This window comes from Phascolarctos cinereus, unplaced genomic scaffold, assembly GCF_003287225.1.
Source record: "Phascolarctos cinereus isolate Bilbo 61053 unplaced genomic scaffold, phaCin_HiC Scaffold_1;HRSCAF=81, whole genome shotgun sequence".
NCBI classification, from domain to species: Eukaryota; Metazoa; Chordata; class Mammalia; order Diprotodontia; family Phascolarctidae; genus Phascolarctos; species Phascolarctos cinereus.
The window spans coordinates 293,762,168-293,771,680 of NW_027555514.1; the positions used below are offsets into that span (position 1 = coordinate 293,762,168).

General features: G+C 54.4%; 1 long non-coding RNA gene across 1 annotated transcript; it reads right to left on the minus strand.

The window, feature by feature from the left end:
- Positions 1 to 1,067: 1,067 nt before the first annotated feature.
- Positions 1,068 to 7,831, minus strand: LOC110201609 (uncharacterized). The gene is made up of 2 exons (XR_013483792.1): positions 4,734 to 7,831; positions 1,068 to 3,689 (listed from the first exon to the last, which is right to left on the minus strand). It is a non-coding gene; the product is annotated as an uncharacterized LOC110201609 (long non-coding RNA).
- Between the last annotated feature and the right edge of the window lie 1,682 nt (positions 7,832 to 9,513).

Below are 9,513 nucleotides of genomic sequence, written 5' to 3' on the forward strand. Positions count from 1 at the left end.
AATGAATAGGTGTCCCCCAGTGGGCAGCCTCCCCTTGAGCCTTGGTCTCCAAGGCCTCTGAAGGATGTGCTGGGCCTGGAGAGTCTGGGCTGGGGGAGCTCCGAGCTTCCCTTCACTCTGTAAGATCAGCTCATAGAAAAGGGAAAAGGAAAAGGACCCATCTGCACAAAAATATGTATAGCAGCTCTTTCTGTGGCGGCCAAGAACTGGAAAGTGAGGGGATGCCCGTCCACTGGGGAATGGCTGAGCAAGCTGTGGTATAGGAGTGTAATGGAATGCTATTGTGCTGTAAGAAATGATGAGCAAGCAGACTTCAGAAAAACCTGGAAAGACTTGTATGGACTGATGCTGAGTGAAGTGAGCAGAACCAGAAGAACGTTGTACCCAGTAACAGCCGTGTTGTGTGATGCTCAGCTATGAATGGCTTAGCTCTTCTCAGTGACACAATGATCCAAGACAATTCCAAAGGACCCATGAGGAAAAATGCTCTCTGCCTCCTGAGGAAGAACTGAAGCAGATTTTTAAATTGTCCTCATTTCTCATATTTTTTTTGGGGGGGGGTGAGGCAATCGGGGTTAAGTGACTTGCCTAGGGTCACACAGCTAGTAAGTGTCAAGTGTCTGAGGCCGCATTTGAACTCAGGTCCTCCTGACTCCAAGGCCGGAGCTTTATCCACTGAGCCACCTAGCTACCCCCATTTCTCATATTTTCATGTGTATTTTCTGTGATAACATGATTAGTATGGAAATATGTTTTGCATGACTGCAAATGTGTAATCAATATCAATATCATTGCTTGCTCAGAGGAGACGAGGGAAAGTAGGAGAGAATTCGGAACTTTAAAAAAATTTTTTAAACTTCTTAAATTTTAAGATTTTTTTTAAAATTAAGAATAAAAAATGGATGTTTAAATTTTTAAAAATGTAAATGGGAAATAGGTAACAAAATAAATAAAAATATGTTTTAAAAAATCACGCAAGATTAGCTCCGCCCAGGCTCCCAGCCGTCGGGTGCCCCCCATCAAGGTCCAAATGTCCAGAAAAGGCCTTTCTTCCTTGTCGCTGTTCATTTTCTCAGTCGTCAGATGCCAGTAGTGCAGGAGGGGCGTCCTCCATCTGGGAAAGGCTAGGGGGTGGGTGCTCCGCTGCGGGATGGGGGCAGAGGAGCACAGGTATGTTTCAGTGGCTCCTCCACAGTCTGATAGGGGTCCGGTCATTTCCACTCACAACACCTCATCTTCATGATCTCCCTCAATCCTTCCAATTGCTCTGTGAGGCAAGGCTCCGTCAATCAGTGAGTATTAAGCACCTACTGTGTGCCAAGCTGGGTGAACCCCTGGACAGAAGGAAGCTCTCCCTCTCCCTCCCCCCGTTCATTGCCTGTGTTCAGGGACAAGCCCCATGTCTCTGTCACAGGAGAATTAAATCAATGTTTGTGAAGCTCCTACTGTGTACCAAACCATGTGTTTGGTGCTAGGGCGGGGTATAAAGTATAAATGAGAAGAGGAACTTGCCCTCCTTGAAGGGCTGATAGCCCAGCACAGAGAGGAGCTCAGGGGATCCCAAAGAGACCTTGTGGCTGCCCAGAACAGCCCCCCACTTTACAGATAAGAGAACTGAGACCCAGTGAGAGATTTGTCCAGCTTCCTCTAGAGAGAAGGGGCCAAGGTAGGATTTGAACCCAGGGCCCTGGACTCCAAATCTGGTGCTCTTTTCACATAGTACCACCCCTCACCCCTTACTTTACAGATGAAGCATTTGAGGCCCAATTCGATTCAATCAATTCAGCTGACTTCACAGAAGGCAGGGGCGAGGCTGCATGGCAAAGCGGGTAGAGATAGAAGCGGTCATGGAGCCGGCACCAACCACCTGGGCACTCCACTGGAGGCCTGCCTCTGGGTGACGCCGGGCCACAAACACCTCCTCTTTAGGGCACCCCTTGCTCCGCCAGGGCGGTGTCATCACCTCAATTTTAGACCTCTTCCACAGCGCTGGAGACCCCTATAAACGTGACCTCTATTAGCAAGTGTTTATCCCCTTTCCCAGCTGGGAGGATTTTGGGGGACCCTCCTCTTGACTGGCAAATCCATGACCTTGGAAATGACCCCACATGTCTGAATCAATCAAGGCTGGTGGGTGGGATGGCGGCAGCAGGCATTTACAGAACGCTTTGGTCCACAACCCTGGGAGGTTGGGTTTGTCATCACACAGAAGAGGACACTCAGGCTGAGTTGGGGTGTGAAGTGGTCGCCTGGGGTCACACAGCAAGTCAGTGCCTGAGGTCCTCCCGACTCCAGCTTCCCTATACTCTGTGCACACTTCGCTGCTTCTTAAGGGGAACAAGGGCCCCCCCAGATGTGATGCTGACCCCTCGGTAGGATGAGGGGGCACCTTCCTGGGGTTCTGGGAGCAGTGTCCTGAGGGACAGCCTCTGGAGATCAGTGGGGCCTCTTCTGAGACACTATTCCTGGGTGCGGCTGAGCTGGGGGCCAGGTAAAGTTGGTGGAGATGCCCTGCCTCTTGTAAGAACCCGAGGCACCAAATGTGGCTCAAGATGCAGGGGCCTCTCCCCCTCCCCCCACCCAGAGTGTGCAGCAAGCGGCCAAATATAGACAAGGGGACTGAAGGGCCCCAGGCCGGCCCACTGGCGGGCCAGCACCTCGGCCTCCAGTCCTTAGAAGAAGGCTGTGTATCTGCAGGATATAAATATTTGTACCAAGAGGATAACAGAGCCCAGAGAGGCCGGTGAAGTCATGCTTGGCTCCAGGGGACTCTGGGCCCTGACAAATAACCCTGGACTCCCTCTCCTCCCCACATGACAGTCAGCCCGGCCCATCTGGCCAGTTCGATGAGGCCAGGAGTCTCACCACCATGCCCTTCCCTCAGGGTGATGCTCTGTGGCCACCCTCCGAGTTCCCCTTCTCTGAAGAAGGGCCAGAGCCTCTCCCTGCCCCAGGCTCCCCCAGCTCCCATCCCCACAAAGAGGGATTTCAGAAGTGCAGGTTTCCCAAGACCCTCCTCTGCTCCCACACCTTCGATGGCTCCCTCTGGCCAAAGCTGACCTCAAGGCTTGCACAATCCACCTCCCCCTACCTTTCCAGGCTTCTTTCAGACTCCCCTCTGCTGAACTCCTGACTCCAGACAAGGAGATGGTAGTCCCACACGTGCATACCTGCGGCTGGAAAGTCTTGCACAGCCCTTTGCTGTTGGGGCCTGGTGAGCCCTCTTCTTCCCTGTTGGCCTAGCAGCCACCTCAGTGCCTCCAGGCCTGGCTCAGGGCTGCCTTGTCTGGCCCAACAAACAGCCACTGGGGAGTTCTCTAGAGCCTGCAGCTGGACCTGCCCCGTCCCTGCTCCCTTACCAGGCCTTTGGTGCTGGGTCTTGCCTCCCAGGTGGGAGCCTGTAAGGGACCCTCAAGGGAGGGATTGGGAGCCTTCTCTGAGCCCCAGGCTGGCTCCCCATCCTGGTGGCCTCTGGACACCCTGGCCCTGGGACTCTGGACGAGTGAGCCGGTCATTTGGGGTGAGGTGCCCATCTTACCTGATGACAGAGCTTCCCCACGTGGGCATTCCCATCCCTGACAAAGTCCCGGGGCCCGTGTCATATCTGTCCCGTCTCCCACGTCCAGCTCATAGTAGCTGCTTCACTAGCACGGGCAGGAAACGACTGAAGTAGGCCTTCTGGTCAGGGGCTGCGCATGAGACAGAGGGAGCCTCTGTCAGTGGCCCCCCCCCGCACCCCCTGCCTCCAGTGCCCAGGCCTGAGCACCGGCCTCTGGCAGAGCTGGGAAGGTGCAGAACCTGAGGCCCCCCAGCTCCATCATGCCCCAGGAACCTCTTCATCCCTCAGGACGGGATGGGCCTGGCTCCTTCCAGTCTCTATTCTGCCCCTCTGACTGGAGCTCTGAAAGGCTCAGGACGGCTGGCTCCTTGCACCTACCTGGCAGAACTACCCAGGACCCCTCTGATCTCTGCAGCCTGGCAGGGCACCTTCCTCTCCTCTGTTCCCCCACCAGATTGTAAGTGCCACGAGGTCAAAGACCATTCTTTTAGTACCTGCACTTAGTGCAGCCTGGCGCCCAGTAGGTGCTTAAGAGACGTTTATTGGCCCGCCAGCCCTCTGAGTGCTCCTTACTCCTCCCCGGCCCCCAGTGCCTCCTCACCGTGGAGCAGAGCCCACAGCGGAGTCCCTCTTATCATCGAGGTCACTGGGAGGCCCCAGAGCTTCTACAGCTCCAGACTGACCAGTCCAAGCTGGGTATTAGGACTGTCCAAATAGAGGCTGGATTGGAGAGGGCAGAGACTTGAGGCAGGGAGCCTGACGAGGAGGCTGCGAGAACAGCTGAGGCTAGAGGTGGTGAGGGGCTGGGCCAGGCGGGAGCCAGAGAAGGGGCTGATCGATGTCAGGGAGCCCAAGATGGCAGGACCTGGGGAGGGGGAGAGGGAGAGGATGAGGGGAGTCCAGGAGAGCTGCAAGGTGGCCATCTTGGGAGGCTGGGAGGTCCCTCCTCAGAAACAGGGGTGTCAGGAAAAGGGGCGCCCTGCGGGGCAGAGCACAAGGGAACAGGGTGGGGCTGAGAAAAGGAGGGGAGATAAAGGATGAGAGCTCGTGGGCAGGGGAAGGTCCAGGGAGGCATCAGCCGGTGCAGCCCAGTCCCCTCTGGGCCCCATTGCTGCCCATCTGCAAGGCCATTCAAAGCACATGGCAGTCGGACATGCTCTGTGGGCTGACTCACGGTCTGGACAATGGACTCCTCGGTGGCTCCTATGTTAATGCTCAGGCCAGACTTGGGGACAGGGGGAGGCAGCTGGACCACATCCTGCACTAACCACGCTTGAGGAGCCTCTCGTGGGGGGGCCTCAGACAGGCGTGCTGTCAGGGTCCACCTTTGGCCAGCAGCCGCCTCCTGGTCGGGGCCTTGTCTGCTGTTAATGCTCTGAAGGTCAGCAGACCACGCGGGTAATCTGCTGAATACTATCAGCCTGGCAGGGAGAGCAGATCACACGGCTCTCCCAAAGCCCGTGCTTTCATCCAGTCAGCACCCAAGGGCCCTGGGGCTCCGCTGGGACTTGGTCTCTGCACCCTGTGGGCCCTCCAGGCAATGGGAGCTTGTTGGGGAGAGGCGGCCTAGTTCTGCGCCATGCCCTCCCCAAAGACGCCTGAGACACCTGCATGGGATGGGGAGGGGCGATGCTACCAAGGCAGGCATAATGGAGAAAGGACCCAGAGAGGAATGAAGGAGCATGCTACTCGGGACACTTTCCTGAAATGGAGGTTCTGGGAGGAAGGGGCTGCAGGGGCACGGTGATCTTCCAGGGTGAAAAGGCTGCGGGGGCATAGTGGAGAAAAGTCTGAACAGGGGGCGTCAGAGCTGGGGAACCTTAGGACAGGGGATGTCAGAGCTGGGGGGGACCTTAGAACAGGGGATATCAGAGCTGGGGGGACCTTAGAACAGGGGATATCAGAACTGGAGGGGCTGAGGACAGGGGGTGTCAGAGCCAGCGGGACCTTAGAACAGGGGTGTCAGAGCTGGGGGGGAGGTCAGAACAAAACAGGATGTCAAAGCTGGGGGACACTTTCCCATACCATCTAACCCACCCCCAGCTAATACACAAGAAGGGGAGGCGATGGTCTGAGTGACCCTTGCTGACTCTCTCTGTGACAGCCGGCCACCCCCATCCCCCGGATCGTCTCAGGCTGCGTCTGTGGTTCTGGGCTCCATTTAGGGTGGAAGCCCAGGTCCTAGAGGAGTGCGGCCCCAAGCAGATGGCAACAAGGAAGGTCCCCTTGGGGCAGGTCATGGCCAAAGGTGGGGCTTGGGAGGGTGACGCAGACGAGGCCGCTGCGGTTCCGTAAATGACTCTAAAGAAGTCGAGGGCTGAAGCGATTCCAGGAGAGCTGCACATCGGGGTGTCTCTACCCCCTCACTGGCTTTTAGTCTTCTTCAGTGGAAAGTGAGCCAGCCCTGGGCCGCCTTCTTGGCTGATGTCATGGACTCTTGAGGGAAGCTCAGTCCCTCCCTCGTGGGCGCCCGGCTGGTCCTGGGCTCCCGTGGTCCCTCCCTCGTGGGTGCCTCGTAGGCGCCCGGCTGGCACCCACCACCACAGGCCTGCCTGGCTTCCTTCTGGGGGCCAGTCTGTGACCCAGGGTCCATCATGCCCTTGGCTGTGCCCCTGGTTTTGCTCTGAATCATGGCAGCAAGAGCAGCCCCCCTTTCTCGCGGGCTCTGTTGTTTGCAAAGCCCTCCTTGCACACAGCCCACCTCACAGTAGGTGGTGACATTAGCCTTGACAGCTGCGGAAGCAGAGGCCCAGAGCAGGGGCATGATCCCCCCAAGGGCTTCAGCCACATTGCCCACCTCCCCAGCCAGGGCTTTGGGGCACACCTCAGCTCCCAAGGCTGAGAGCTGGAAGGGAGCCTGGCCGTGTAGTACAAACTTTTGCCCCCACATTGTGCAGATGAAAAAACTGAGGACCTGGGTCATGGGATCAAAGCTTCAGAGAGGGAGGGGGCTTAGGTACTCTTCTGGTCCAACCTCATTTCGCAGATGAGGAAATGAGGCCCCCCAGAGCTTGGCCTTGGTCCCAAGTGTGGCGCCCCCCCCACCCCCTTCCCACTCCAGGCTCCAAAGAGGCCACAAGGAGGCCTGGCTGTCGGGGTTACATCCCTGCGTTGTCCTGTCTCTGGCCTGGTGCCCGTCTGGTCCCTCTTGGGTGGGTTCTGCCCCTCCCCAATGCACTCAGCAGCTTGCATGTGACTCATTGCTGCCCTCCAGCGGTCATATGATTTTAAAAGAAGAATGATTTTCAATGAATACAAATCTATTTCCTCTCCTTCCCACCTCTCCCCACCCTGAAAATAAGAGAAAAACAAAGCCCTCATAACCAATATCCACAGTCAAACAAAATACATTGGCCGTCTCCAAATGCATCTCAGTCTGCCTCAGTCTTCCATCTTTCTATCAGGACGGGGAGGCATGCTGCATCTCTGCCCTGGGAGGGTGGTTCTTGGCCATTGCACTGAGGACGGTCTGCAGTCTTTCCAGCATCGTTGTTATGGTGAACATCGTCCTTCGGTCCTGCTCAGCTCCCTCTGTGATAGCTCGTACAAGATGCCCCAGACTTCTCTGAAACACCCCCTTGCTCATTTCTTACAGGAAGTCTTCCTTCCGTCCCAGCCCTGCTCACTCCATTCCACCGCTATCAGGGCCCAGGCCAGGTGACTCTCAGCATCAGGGAAGTGGCTGCCCAGAGAGAAGTCGTGTAATCTTGGTTCTGGACTCAGCCCCGTGACCTCCCCATCTTAAAATTCTTCATGTGACCAGGTTTCCAGCCCCACATTTGGAGAACCCCACGCTCCCCTTCTGTGAAACAAGAGGGTTGCCTCTGACTTCTAAGCCTCCTTCCAGGTTCCATTTTCTAAGGTCCCTCCTGGCTTCGACATTCTCATCCATCATGAGAGTAGGTATGTAGGGAGATAAAAGCAGGTCCAACTTTGTACCCTGAGTCATTAGCATGTGGGTACTTATCCTCCCAAGATGTGGCCCAGGCTGGAAACATCCCTCCCCTTCTGCCTGCAATGGACAGTCAGCGGGTTTGTGACAGAGGTCTTCCCAGTATTATCCAATGGTCACAGTGAATATTTCAATAGATTGCTCTAGTGTCCTGGCTAATTTTTATTGAACATTTTTCACATCAATATTCCTTAGTGCGACTGATCTCTGCAATTCTCTTCCTGTGCTCTATCCTTCCAGGGATGACTGCCAGGGCCAAATTGTCTCAAAAATGGAGTTCAACAAATGGCATTTTTTCTTTTTTTTTCTTCTTCTTCCTTCCTTCCTTCTTTCTTTCTTTCCTTTCTTTCTTTCTTTCTTTCTTTCTTTCTTTCTTTCTTTCTTTCTTTCTTTCTTTCTTTCTTTCTTTCTTTTTATGAGGCAATTGGGGTTAAGTGACTTGCCCAGAGTCACACAGCTAGTTAAATGTTATGGGTCTGAGGCCAGATTTGAAGGCATTTTTTCTTTTTCAGAATGGTTTATATAGTATTGGGGCTAACTGGCCTTTCAAGGTTTGACAGAGACTCACGTGTAATCCACTTGGTCTTGGACCTCAAGACTGAGGGAGGTTTTTTATCATCCAGTCAGGCACGCTCTTCCATTTTGTTGTTGAGTCTCATCCATTCAAGGTCACAATTGTTAAGCTGTTTTTCCCTTCCTCAAGTTCTGTTACATTCCTTTTTTAAAAAATAGCACCGCGGAGGCAGCTCTATGGTGCAGTGGATAGAGCACTGGCCCTGGATTCAGGAGAACATGAGTTCAAATCTGGCCTTAGACATTTGATGCTTACTAGCTCTGTGACGCTGGGCAAGTCACTGAACCCCACTGCCTCATCAAAAAAAAAAAATGAGAAGCAGCACCACAGTTGGGTTTGCTTGAAATAAATGGATCCTATTATTCACTTACAAACAACTGCCCTCTGCCCGACACTCCCCCACCTCCACTTAGCCCAAGTCCCGATTCTTCGATGCTACTTTTCATAAAATGAGAGGTCGCAGATTGAGAGCAGGACCTCTCAAACCCAACATGCCCAAAACAGAATCCTTTATCTCTTGTGACCGTGGCCTCACTGATGCTACCCCTTCACCACCTCCCTCCAAAAAGCCACTCCTTCTCCCCACATTGGTGGAAGGCACCGTTGTCATTCCAGTTGTGGAGGCCAACGACTTTGATGTCATCCTTGGCCCCCATAGCCACTCACTTGCCCAGCCTCTTGATTCTGCTCCCACAACGTTCCACATCCGTCACTTTCTCTCCAATCCTAGTCACCCCCTCTGTTCAGGCCCCTGTCACCTCCTGCCTAGACTATTGCAAAGTCTCCCATTGGTCTTCTTGCCTCCGGCACCTTCCCCCTCCAATCTAGGCTCCATACAAGCTTCCCAAAGTTTCTTATACATTTATATGTAACTATTTTACATATGACTGCCCTTCACAAACTCTACAATCCAGCCCAACTGACCATATTGTAGTTCCTCACCCACTGGTCCATTTCCCACCTCTGGACCTTTGTCCCGGTTGTCTCCTGGGCCTCAAACACCCTCCCTCCTGACCATCGCTTCTTAGAACCCTCTTTTCCTTCAAAGCTCTGCTCAGACCTTGCCTCCCACATGAAGCCTTCTTGGATCCCCGAGTTGCTAGCCGCTCCCCCAGCTTCATGAAATCAGCTCATATTTACTGAGCTGCAGTTCCTGGTTACTTAGCTGTGAATGTGTTGTTTCCCCTGAGAGAATGTAAGCTCCATGAGGACAGGGTCTGCCTTCTGGTTGTTTTTTGTATCCCCAGAGCCTAGCGTGGGCCCAGGCAAACGGCAGCTGCTTGGTGGGCAGGACCTCCATGGCCCTGGGAGAGGAGAGCAGACTGCAGACAAGGGCCTGAGGGAAATGTGCCTCCTTTGACCTTCTCCCTTGGGAAGGCCGGATGCCAGAAGTCACTTCCCCAGAAGCGCAGGAAAGATAGCCATGCC